The sequence below is a fragment of the Coturnix japonica genome, chromosome 2 (assembly GCF_001577835.2).
Source record: "Coturnix japonica isolate 7356 chromosome 2, Coturnix japonica 2.1, whole genome shotgun sequence".
NCBI classification, from domain to species: domain Eukaryota; kingdom Metazoa; phylum Chordata; class Aves; order Galliformes; family Phasianidae; genus Coturnix; species Coturnix japonica.
Window position 1 is genome coordinate 28,450,733 of NC_029517.1, and position 13,374 is coordinate 28,464,106.

The 13,374-nt window shown below is 41.8% G+C and overlaps 1 protein-coding gene across 8 annotated transcripts in view; it reads right to left on the reverse strand.

The window, feature by feature from the left end:
* Positions 1–13,374, reverse strand: part of FAM126A (family with sequence similarity 126 member A) — a 44,174-nt gene that overhangs the window by 23,138 nt on the left and 7,662 nt on the right. For 2 of the 8 annotated variants that reach the window (XM_015853690.2, XM_015853691.1), the window contains exon 1: positions 11,443–11,594. The exons of 1 other annotated variant lie outside the window; for it this stretch is intronic. The gene's annotated coding sequence lies outside the window, so the exon portion shown is untranslated. Of the gene's footprint in view, positions 1–433; positions 685–6,967; positions 7,079–10,463; positions 10,553–11,073; positions 11,401–11,442; positions 11,595–13,374 lie in introns of those variants that run through there. 5 more of the 8 variants (XM_015853688.2, XM_015853683.2, XM_015853685.2 and 2 more) reach the window with 5 other exon arrangements.

Below are 13,374 nucleotides of genomic sequence, written 5' to 3' on the forward strand. Positions count from 1 at the left end.
CTAGTTCAGAAAGTCCATGTCAGAAGCTAATTTCCAAGAAGTTGACTTCTCTAGCTTTCCCTATCACTGCATGCCTGGCTTTCCTGTCTAGGAGCCTATTAACAGACACTGCAAGACCAACAAGTTTCAGAAACTCTAGTTTGACTCAGTACGGTCAATACCCCAGTTATCTTCACAACTGCAGCACTGAACTCATACAGCAACGCTCAGCTTGTTTCCAGCATGCTTGGTTTTCGTTGTTCTTTTCTTAAAGAACATAAGAGCTGAAAATGCAATGAATTTGAATTTCATCAACTGTTCTCCAGTTTTGTGCCTTTTTTCTCCTCTGGCACCCAGTCCATCAGCACTAGGAGCAAATGCCTTACTTGTAGCTAACACTGAACAGCCTTGAAAAGTCAGTGGTATTGCCCATGACAGACTTAGATATAATTACCTGATCTTGTGCCTGTATGCTTCTTGAAAGGCTCCCTGTTGAAATATGATAATGTTTGGCACTCATACATAATGAAAAATAATTACAATGAAGTACAGTAGACTGCCCAGAAGCAACAGAAAGCTGCCTCAAATGCAGTTGTTTCTTGTGTTAAGGACACAGCACTGTAGAATGCTGACACTGTGCTGCCCAAAAACCCACACACAAGTAGTGGGTGTATCAAACTACAATTCACCCTTCTACAACCCTCAGAATCTGTAAACACAGCTGGGGGGAGGCAACAATTGAGGTCACAATGCCATTCCTCAGGCTGGCCAGTTCTGAAGGAAGCTTTCTATAGTCTCGAGCAGTGGCAGGGTCCCTTAAGCACACGCTGTAGAAGATTTTTATTCTGATCTTTGACTCCTGGCAGTTACATTTGCTCGATTTCAGATTAGAGAGCAACAATTATAAACCACCTTTGCACACAACCAGCTTTGTACTTGCCCTTTACCAGGCAGAAGATAACTCTTCAAACACAACCAAATGACTCATTCCAGCTAAATAAATCACGATACAGAAGTAAGATTTAATATTGACATAGTCCCTTGAATTAATACAAGCTGCAATAAGTCAGATTTAAATTGTTAAAGCTGTACAAAAGCGACCATAATAGTACAGTACCAAACTGGAGTAAAATTAAATAGCTTCTATAGCTTGATTATTTTCTTGTAGTTCTACTTCAATCAAAATGAGTTTGCAAATCCATTGTCCTCGTAACCACAGCACCAGCCCAAACCAGTTGCAGTAAGCCAATTTACCCTTGTTACCCTTTGCCATTCTCCAGCTTGCAGATGCCTTACTCTGTTTCAAGCTATTTGCAGTATATCCTCAAGTAGAAGTTTTTCTGTGAACTGTAATAAACCAATACATCCATGCATTATAAAGAAATAAAGTAAGAGCTATCGCTTCCAAAGCAGTTGTTCTTAGCAACTGAAATATACTTACTTCTCCTCTGTTCTGTTCCACGCACTGTTCTTCCAATCTCTTTTTAAAAAGCACATATAAACAACCTAACCTCAGACAAAGTAAGAAAACTGATTGAAAAATCCTGTCTTGAATTATGCCTGCAGTTATTTTGGCTTAATAGAGTTATCAGTTTCACATATACAAAGAAAAATCAAAGTAATAACTACACGGATCACAAGGAAAGAGTTTAAACTAAGGCAGTATTAAAGAGACTACAATCAAAAGCTCAACCAAACATCTGAAATAACAAAGAGAATTATGTGAAAGGGTACAGTGTGCTAATACCACTGAAGTCACCTAATCCACACAGGTTTTCCAGGTTTTGTTCTAGCCAGAAAATTTCACAATACTAAAATAAAGGTATTATCTTCACTCTCTGAAAGAACTGAAAAGCTTTAGAAAAAGTTTTTTCTTATGTGTCAGCACTGCTGTACCTTATGACAAGAGAAAGTAATAGCACAGTACATACAACCCAGGGCTCTCACCTCCTCTGTAATGGAACCCGGTGCTGCAGAAGTTATCCACTTCCAAGCATTCTCTACCCAACTCAAAACAAAGCAAAGCTACTGTTCTCTCAGGACCTCATTCCCCTAAGCCCAAAGAACACAACACCATGATGAAGTCATGAAGTACCCCTGAAACCCTAAAACAAATTCAAAATGGTGAAAGAGAATCTACGCAGAGAGATAATCACGTGCTGCTGTTGCTTCAGTGCCACGTGCAAGCTTGGAACCACCAACCAAAAGCATTAACAAGAACACTAATCATTATTTTGCTGGCAATGCCATGACCTCCAGTTACCTCCTTTGCATCATCAAACTTCAGTGCTATTGTAGTTTGCCTTTACTAACAGTTGCTCATTTCATCTCACTGTTTGTAAAGTCTGATTGCTGCTAATTATAAAAACAAGTGTTCCCTCCTGTGAAAACTGCAAGTCACTTCCAATTAGTTCATTTGAAAGAGATCAAAAAGAAAGGTGTCAGATAATTCAGCAGTCGTGAAAAGACTGTTGATGTAATGAGTGCACAAGCAGAGGCTGCACAACAGCTCAAGTATGACCTAAAAAGTACGTAGAGCACTGAGCAGAGGCTGTACTCAGCATCAACTGTTAAAGGCACAATTCCAACACCTTCTAGCATAACAGAATAGTTATGATAGAAGAAAATCAGAGAAAGCAGAAGAGTGTATCTAACAAAGAGTTAAGCAGCGGCTCTTACCAACAGAAAGACACAGCTCACAAAGAGGCAGGAGTCAGAGCAAGCTTTCCACCTTCCACTTTTCAGTAGGAACCTTAAAAATGCAACACTTGGCTAAAACCTCTTGGCTCTCCTTTCTCAGAGCAAGAATTCAGCAGATCCTGCCCATTTCCAACTCCAGTTTAAGTAGCAACTCCTCACCTAGTTTGAAAGGCAGAGATGCCTGCCCACGGACCAACAGAAACCATTCACAAGCTAAAGGAAGCTGCAAGCTGTTAAGTCAAAGTACTCAGATGAACCATCAATAAATGTACAAAACACTACGTTAAATAGGAAAAAGTACCCTCTATTCCCCCCATGACAGTTCTCTCATTCTTCCTCCTAATCTCTTCCCTGCTATACTCCCAAAACTGTACACATTCATTTGAACGAGATTTCCCAGCATCTAAAAATAACTTTGCCTATTTTACATAGTTCCTAAACATCAGGACAGCATAACTCCTTGCTTTAACTGATGGCTTTTTTAATGTGGCAGCAGTACCCACACTTCTGCCTCACTCAGAACTTGATACATCTTAACACACAAAACACTGTTACCACACATAAGTTCAGTGTTATATTACAGCATATGAGCAACCTGAGGTCTCTGACCATTTACTGTTCTGTATTTCTTGCTTTCTATTGTGACTTCCAGAAAAGAAAAAAATCCCCAAACTGTATTATAAACAAAGCAGGAAAAAAAGTATCATTTGTTATATAGGTAAGGAATTATTCTAGAGAGACACTTGAACTCCTGCATGAATTTCCAGGGTAAACCACATCCTCAAGCGTTCTGCCATGGTTCCAATGACCAAAAAAATGAGAAGTTTATAGATAATTTATATTAATACCACTCAGGAAGTAGTTTGAGATTAAAAAAATATATAACAGCACATTCAATTTTTCTTTTTCTGATTCCTTTATTTCAATGCACATTACATTTCAGATGTCTTCTGCTCAAGAGAGCTCTGGTTTTCTATGTGCAGTCTTTGAGACTTACATACCTGGTGTTTCTAGAAGTAGTGACCAGTACATAAATACTTGGTTACAAATTCAGAGCCCTATTCAGAGCATGAAAACAAAGCAGTCAAAATTTGTTTCTATAATCATCTCAAGTCTATAGACTTCAACTTGTAAACAGAATGCATTCAATCAAGTTCCAAGAGGCAAGTGAAAAATCATTTGAACTGCAGATGTGATTATGACAATGCATGGAAATTGGTCATTGACTGCACACAGATTTGGAACACAGTGGACTCGCATGAACCAGAGCTGAACAACATCAGGACAGCTTAATAGCCCTAGGAAGCAAAACATTATGTTCATGAACACTGTCAAACCCATAGCAAAAAGGAGTTGCAGTGAAGCAAAAGCAAAGCAAGCTATCACATGAGGGGAAATGATAACAGAATGAAAATAAATCAGCGACTGGTCACTTTCCAAACTATGACATTGTTTTCAAAGAGAGAGAGAGGTATAACTGCTCAGTGCAGGAGGACTTTACTCCCATCATCAAAAATGAGCAGCAACATTTGAGGAACCTCTTAAAGGGCAAATATGGTATCTTCTGGTTCCTGTTGGTTTCATCATCCGGTTAACTTCCTATTCACATTTTTCAAGTCCTCGGGTTACTGTGCAAGCAGGGATTTCATGTAAGGGTTTCTCCTCCCTATGACGTCAAGCATACTCACACCCCACAAAGTTACTGAATTTATATGGGTCTTGTATTTCACCACACTAAAATGCAGTTATAAATGGTTAAGTGATTTAGTTCCTGTCGTGTTATTTCATGGGAACATAGCTGAACTATCATCTATTGCTTTACCAAAGTAGGACAAGGCATCTAGGACATTTTTAAATACCACTGAAATAGAAATAAAACAAAGAGTTTGATTAATTCCTGAAGGGATAAATGTGTATGTATATGGAGCTACAGCTACATTTCTGGTGAAAAATCCTTATGAGGTTTTCCCAATACATCTGCAACTTGCCAGTACCAGATATCACCAGCCAAAATAACCATTACAGCCAAATAAGCCCTTCAGGTAATTACTGCTAATGCATCTTCCCATTGGGAATTGTTTTAAGCTGCGCCAGGGAAGATTCAGGCTGGACATTAGGAAGTATTACTTCTCGGAAAGGGTAGTCAGGCATTGGAATGCACTGCCCAGGGAGGTGGTGGAGTCACCGACAATGGGAGTGTTCAAGAAACGTTTAGATGTTGTGTTGATGAATATGATTTAGCTGGGAAGTATTGGCAATGGTTGGACTAGATGATCTTCTAGGTCTTTTCCAACCTTGATAATTCTGTGATTCTCTGTGATCTGCTTTGGAGACTCATCATTTTGATGCAAGACAAAAAGAGTCATGTTGAAAATGCACACACACAAAAAGGCAGCAAAGAAGTTAGCGGAGATTTCATCATGTTAGAGATTGGCTGAGTAGATTACCAAGTGCTGCAGGAGCAGCTCTGCTATATTTGCACAAACAACTGCAAAAGCAACACCATTTGAAATCAAGTCTATGAAGTATCTTGGCCGAGTTCAACCAATATCAAGCTGAAAACAGAATCCAGATACTTCAAGCAGCATCATTAATTACTCTGCAAAACAGATGTTTCCTTTGATTGTGTTTCACTATGTGAGGTGACAAAAGTGATTGTCTGAAATGCGGTGCTTCATGACAGCACAACAACAGTGCGGTGAGAATACCTGCCATTTACAGGAATTAAGCAAAACGCTGCTGAGATAATAGGGGGAGTGAGAGAGAGAGACAGCTTGACTTTTTATTTCTCCTATAAACTTCACAATTAAATGTACAACATTTTCTTCAGCAAGAGAGAAATTGGTAAATACCATAGCAATGCTCACAAAGTTCTGTGAGCAGATGTACAGAATCACTTCTCAGAAAGCTATCACATGCTCCTCTGGCTGCTGCAATGGGAGTACAGCTCAAAGGAGGAAAAAAGAGCAGGAGCCTCTTACTCTTTCTCAGTCTGATATAAAGAGTCAGTATAACTGGGGGCGTGAGAGATGCACGAGGAAAGACTACAGCCTAAAAGCATGGCATGAAACAGCTAAATATTGTAGCACAATGTAAGAAAGAGGCAATAAGAAAGGTATTATCTTAACCAAGTTAGCAGCAAGTGGCTCAGCCAGGTGTGCTACTAACCACAAACTGGACAACAGTCAGAACATCACTGCCAAAATCCAGTGTAAAGTTACTGTAAGGGATGTTAAATTGTTGCTCTAGTACTGAGCACCAAGAACTACGGAAGTCCCTTCTAACACAAAGTACATGAAACGCAGTCTGACTTCACAACCTATTTCACCTCTAGAAAAGCACTACAGAAATTCCTTCAGCCAGCAGGCACAGAGAAAAGAAACACTTCTATGGAACAAAGTTTCCAGTTCTGTACCTGAACATTCTATAAAGACATAGAGATAATGTTTATATATCATATCCAGCATTCCTTAAAGAACAGACTGTTTGAAGATACGCAATTACCCTAAGATTGAGAGAAGACGTATGGCAATAAAAACTATTAGAGATCTTTACTATTTATTAGGTCAACTTCAGGCTTTTTCATACTTGAGTCATTTCCTTCAATACAGGAAATACATCAGGATTAAAAAGAATCCAAATTAGAAAACAATCGTATTTAGGTTTGAGAACAGGATTCAGGTACTTGAAAACAAACCACAGTGATATAGTACAGCCCTGTCCAATAACCAGGCATACATGAAGAGTTTCCATCATCCAACACAAGCCAGCATACAACGCTCAGAGTGCTAGACAGCTTAATTAGTAAGTATTAGACTTCATTCTCTAACACCAATCACAAATCTTCCCACTAGAATCTATTCAGTTATGCACAAAGTAAACATTCAAAGTGCAGTGGGCTGCTTCTCCACTTTTCCAAAAAAAAAAAAAAAAAAAAAAAAGGGAGAAAAAATAAAGGATTGCAATAAAATACAGCACTAGTACCAAACTGTGGTGTTTGCTAACAGAAATATTAAGGTTGTATGCACTGTTGGGCAGGTTGAATGGACACCTTGCTGAAGCATAAATATTTATCCAGTGCAAACAGCAGGAAACTTTAGGAGACAGCAGGGCTTGAAGCACTCACGTGAGTTAATTAGTATCCAGTGCAGCTTCAGAGCATGCTATCTACTTTAATTAAAGGTTAGCTTCCAAATAGAAAAAAAGGTATCAAAAAGCAAAGGATATCTTATCTCATACTTCAGAGAGCCGTCTTAACAGCCAGCAGAAGAACTCGAAACATACAAACCTTCTGTCACTAAATTTAGAATAAGAGCTTATTCCAATCATGATGGAAAGCAGATCCTCTGACCATGGGTGTGTTCTCACTGTTCAGCTCGTATTGCTTTTACCTACACGTCTTTGCTATGCTTTGTTTGCTGCGCAGCGTTTCTTATCACCCACAGTTAGAGACAGAAGAACGTAAACACACATCTGTTTTGGAGAGATAACCCATTTCCAATCTCCCTCCCAACAACCAGGTGATACGCAACCGCTTCTTCCACAACATCAGTAATTGAAAATAGGTTAAAAAACTGTTTTCATGCATCACCTCATTTTTCATGGCATTCTCCATAGACAAGAGTGATGATTACTGAGGACGTATCTACATTCCACACGCTTTATTGATTCCAGCTCTAATAAATAACACACTTGGTAACAACTGCTCATTGAGCACACATTACATTTGCGCACCATTTAGAAATTACACTGAGGCCTTATAGACAGAGTCCTTCATCACTCTGTATCAAGCGCAGCCCCATTCTCCTGTTCCTGCCACTGCAGTGAGATCAGGCCACATTCAGGCTATTTCAGCCCTCACCCAGGCCGTCAGTCACGTTACTTTCATTCTCAGCTCTCCAGTTGTTACCAAAGCATGCAGGTTCACATGGGGATGCAGCTAAAGAAATCACTGCACCAAGTCGCCTTACCAGCCTAAGCCAACACGCTATTTTTACTCCGCCGCTCTTGAGCCTAGGCCTAATTAGGAAAAGAGCTTCACAAAAGTTTTGCCAGACGCACAAGAAAACACCACATATCCCACATTCTCTTACATGCTCAAGTTCAGAGCTACTATTGTTGGAGGCTCTTTCAGATGCTTTTTTCATCTGAACCAGATGTATTTGAGTATTGAAGCCAGCAAAGTTCCAATGCTAATTTTGGTGGAACCCTCACCATGTACAGCAAGAACTAATGCAGAAACAAAACCATCAGCCTCAAGGCAAACCTTTTCTTGAGCTTCACCAATGTTTCCAAATGATGTCACGTATTTAAGTGTCAGTCACTTCTAAAGATAAACCTGAGGGTGTACAGAAACACTGCATCATAAAAGCATGTGAGCACACTTAACATAACTTGTACCTTGTAAAAATAGGGGAGATCGTGGTCAAGGCAGGAGCTAAGAACAGAATGCAGTTTTGTGTTGAGGAATATGATTTAGCTGGGAAGTATTGGAAATGGTTGGACTAGATGATCTTCTAGGTCTTTTCCAACCTTGATAATTCTGTGATTCTGAAGAGCTCGTGTGCCCTAGAAGCTTCCAACAAAAAAAGCCCTGCAGCCCTGGCACACCATAAAATCATTTTGCTATACCTGAGTACTTTCCCTTCAGCCACACTGACCCGACACAGATTTCAGTCTTCATCCTGACAGGACTCTGTCAATACCTTCCGAGATTATCTCACAAAGCATTTCAAATACACTAACCCAATTTAAGTTCCTAATTAACTTACGCTGATAAAACGGTGCTTTAATTCAAACACGTTCTCTGCTCTCAAATGTGCATTTAATACACCACCATTTCATTGCTGGTGATTGAGGTCAGTGAATGCACAAAAGCTCCTTTTTAAAATAATAATGATTATTATTATAATTAGGGATTTAAAGAAAAAATAGCATACCTACAACTCTATGTAGGGTCTGGGTGCTGGGGGTTGGGGGGGTTCAGATACTCCCATAATGAAACAGAACAGCATTACCAACCCAAAAGCTAGAACCCTGTCAGGCAAAACATGAGATTACAGAATACGAACCTTCATATATGTCCTGTCATAGCCAAACCAATACAAGAAGTACTGCATACAAAATGCAATTTTTAAGCATATTCTAGTTTCATAATACCACACAAGTCTTGGAGTTTACACACAAGCCACTCTTGTGATCAAGCTATTACGCATAAGACCACCAATACACATTTGCATGGCCTTCAGTTTGGTTTTGGTTGGTTGGTTTAACAAAACAAAATGTTTGCTTTAAGTTTTTTAAGCATAAGAGTTTTGGACTCATTATCTCTTAACCTCAGAGATGACAGCATACACATAATAAAGGTCACATCACCAAGCTTCTCATTTCCTGTACAGTAGGACAGGATCTCCTGCTTAAACCTCATGACTATTACCTCTGAAAGACTGACTACGTTATACCAGTACTATTGTACATAACACATATGTAATACCCACCTATGATAACAAAGCTACCTGCGCGAACCCCACAGCAGACTTAAGTATAAGCTCTGTACCCAATCTCCCATTTGATAGATAGGAGGCATGCCAGTTCACACTGAGAGGGCACTTGCCTAAATGAAGGCTTGGGAATGAAACCTGGTGATCCAGCTAACGGATTTAAAGTCTAAGCTGTCCCTGATAGAGGCTTTGTGCGTTCGCAGAGCACACAGGTGATCTCTATAAGCATTTAAGACCTACTGCATTTTAATATTATCAACATTTAAGCTTCATTCAGCTTCCATTTGGAAGCCTCAGATTCACAGATCACTCTGCGGGCTGTTAATGTCAAAGGAAAGCCTGGAAACTGTGGCTTTCCTCTTACAAATCATGCAGTCCCTGCAAAATAAACAACAGCATCAAGTTGGGTCACAAAATGTGTATTTATTTCCTAAGTAAATTAGTCAACATTTGAAAACTAATAGCAACGAGGTAAATCCCCAGAAGGAACGAGGTCGTTTTCACTTTGCACACATTAGTCATAGGTTAGAGGGAATCTAATGCTTACCATAAAGTAAGTGTTAATGAAAAAGCATTTGTTGACATGAACATAAAGAGAAAGTTCAAGGTAGTTGCAGGGCTTTTTTTTGGCATTCAAAATAGCACATTAGAACACACTATGAAACAGGCCAACTCCGTGGCTCACTATTAGGCCTGATACAGCCAGAACATTTGCGTCAGAAGGAGGGCTCACAGCTTAGTGCCAGCCCCATTGTGTTAAGTAAAATACAGACGACACATAGCATTTACAGGGCCTAGCCTGGCAATATGTTACACACGTGCTTCTTTGCAATACAAGTCTTTACAAATTAGGATTCAAGTGACTTAACTCTCCTGCTATGTCTGTGAACATGTCTGCCATGGACTCGCTCGAGTGAAAGAGAACCCTCCCATTCATAAGCCTATGGCAGAAGTTTGGCATGATTCTTCCCATGAAAGCCTTCTGCCCTGTGAGAAGTATTCTGAATAGGCAGTACCTTAAAACAGCTCGATGCTGTAAGGAAGTAAAATTAATAGATCATTCTAAGCAATACTGCAGTTCCTCAAAAGCAGCACCTTTCTGCCCATCAAAAAGAGCATCACAGATGAAAAGCTGAGCTTTGCATTTCAAAAGTAGTATCTTCACGTTGTCACCTTAGTCAGAAAACACATCCAAGAACAAAGCCAGATGGATTCAACTTAGAAGAACATCACGATTACCTAAAGTATCTCGCTGATGAAAAGTAAAATCGATCGTTAACTTGCCCGAGCTTCACAACACTGCCTGCTTTCCACACGGAAAATTACTCGTTGGAAGATGAAGACAATAAAAGCAGGGCACCGTCAGAAAGACACTGTGTGAGAAGCACAAAAAAAAGATGCTTTGTAGCATCTAAATGCATTCTTGGAGGCAACAACTGCAGAAAACTCTTTCAGATGCAGCAGAAGCCCATCACTGATGTTGCTCTAGAGTTTGCTACGTAAAACTGTCCAGCAGTATCATCTATTCTAGTCGCTTTTAAAAGAAACCCTAATAGCTAGATTCGAATTTGCAGCTGACAAGACTTAGCAGCAATCGCTTAATAGAAAGGTCAGTGTTATTGTGATCTTCTAGCAGCTTACACTAAACCCGATCGGAGAGCAGAGCTGACGAGCCACAAACTCCTCGAGCGCCCCGATCTCATCATGGGAGGATCCCGAGCAGCTCCTCCAGGACACAGTTAGAAGCAGAGAGGCAGAGCACAGCACACACGCCGCCTTTCGGGATAACGGGGATCGCTGTGTGCAGCCCGTTACAGCGCACACGGCGCCGGACGAGCTCCAAGTTCAGCCCGCAACAGCGCCTTGTCCTGCAGGCACCGGCACTTCTACTCACCGACCGCAACCGCAGGCTCCCCGCGATGAGAGCTGCCAACGCCGCCCCTCACATCCCCGGACGCGGCGATAGAGACCGCTAACAACGATACACAAGAGGCGCGTGAGAAGCGCAGGGCAGCGCCTTTGTCTCCCCGCACGGCGCCTCCTCAGAGCGGGGCGAGCCCGCACGGTGCCCGCGCTCAGCGCAGCTCAGCTCAGCTCAGCACAGCTCAGCACAGCCCCGCCCGGCCGCTAACGAAAAGCAGAAGGAAGAGGAGAGCTCCAGCGGACCGCCGGGCTCCCCTCAGCCTCAGCCGCCGTTAGTTGCCCAACGGCCGCCCCGCTGGGCAGCCAAAAGTTGTCCCTCCGGCAGCGGGCGGATACTCACTCACGCTCCTCACGCTCAACCCGCCCCGCGGCGCCTCCTCCGCCGCTCACGGAGCCCCTTCGCCCGCGGGGAGCCACGGCGCTAAGGGCGGGAGGCGGCGGGCAGGCACCGCCCGAGCGGCAGCTGCCTGGCGGCCAGTGAGCGGGCGGAGCGAGGTGACGCCAGCCGGTAGGAAGGCAGAGCGGAGCGGACGGGAGCCCGCGCCCTCCTGGCTCCCAATGCGAGGCGCCGCCCCGCGAGGAGGGCGGGTCGGGTCGGATCATATACATACACATATATATGTTTTTGGTTTTTTTTTTCATGTCACAGAGTTTGTTTGCAGGCACGCTCTGAGGATTAAGTTCCAATAATCCTCAGGAGCACATGCTTGTGATAAGCCCCGGAGTTAACAAAGATTAAATTAATCAGTAATCTAATTGCACTGTGCTGAGACTGCGGCGGCTGGTCAGTGTCAAACACCGCGCACTGACAGCCTGTGCCACAGGGCATCCTTCTGTATCATCTTAATGCATCGGCAATGAGATATATGGATATATGGTATATATCCAAGGATCTTTTATGACACAAAGACATGAAGACTGCTTTCAGAACGTAAATGCCTTTAACTCATTTCTCTTCGTGTTTCTCCTACTGCTCTTATGGTCTAAATTCATCCTGGCACCAGTTTCTACAAGAGCAGATAGGACGGTCTAAAAAGAAAGATGGTATTGGTTCCAACAGAGACCTGACCCTGTTATTTGCAGGAGATGTAGTGAGATCATGCTGTCATTAGTTATTAATGACTCTGATGCGTTACAGCTCTAACAAATAGTAAAACTAATGAATCACACACAATTAAAAGGCAAACAATTCACACGCAGCATACAAGATGCACTGACAGCTCTGCAACTTCAAGTCACGTTATCTAAAGAAAACAATTCAGCTGGAATTCATTCAGCATATTTTAATACTTCTACTTAAATCACTGTAGTACTTCAAGCATTCTCATGACACAAGCCTTAAATACTCTAAATGCTCCAAATTGCAGCATATCTTCCCTTCAATAGCTGTTGATAATTCAGTGCACAAACACACATGCCATTCCACTCCCTTTTAGCCTTATGTTTGTGGCAGCTTTTTTCTCCCATTAAAAATCTATTTCAAATTGTCCTCCAGTGGGAGGTCGGTCTACAAAGCATCCAAACTTCTGTTCCTCTTGCCCAGCTGTTGGGGCAGCTCAGTGTTGTTTCAGAGGGAGTTTTTCCAGGAAGCAGTTTCCTTTAGATTTCATAAAATACTCTCATTGCTCAGGAAAATAGTTTGGAACCTGAAGGCTCAGCCCATCTTGGCTATTTTTGATACATGTTTTTCGCTGCAACTTCTTATATTTAGATTGCAAGCTATAATGGAGTTGTTTACCTCTTCAAAAATAGAAATCCTTGATAAGTGAATACTTAACAGCTGTAATCTCTGTCATATGACCCATGTTTTTAAAGCACAATTCAATGTTTAAAAAAAACAGCACATCTGGACATGGGAAAAAACCAGCAGATATTTCCAGTCATCTGAGCTGGTACCAAATCTGTAGCTGTAAGACACTGAGAAGGGCACTGTTTAGGGACACACAGAACTGCAGGAGCAACATTTGACCAGCCCTACATCTCAGCCTCGCTGCGGCTGCCCACTGATTGCACCTTTGCAAAGCAATCCAGTTTCTGTCATGATCGGACAACGCTCACTTCATAATGAAAAGCATCTTAGTCTTGATTAGAACAGCAGCTAACTTTGTCAGTGACACCCAGAACCTGCCCTGATAAAGAATCTCTAACTGGGACCGTGAGCAAGCACCAAGTCATCCTTCAAATCAGTACAGTTGCAAAAGCTTGGTAATGAACACTGAGCGCTCCAGAGGCTCCTGGTGTGACATCCTCCTTAGAAGCAGTTCCACTGACC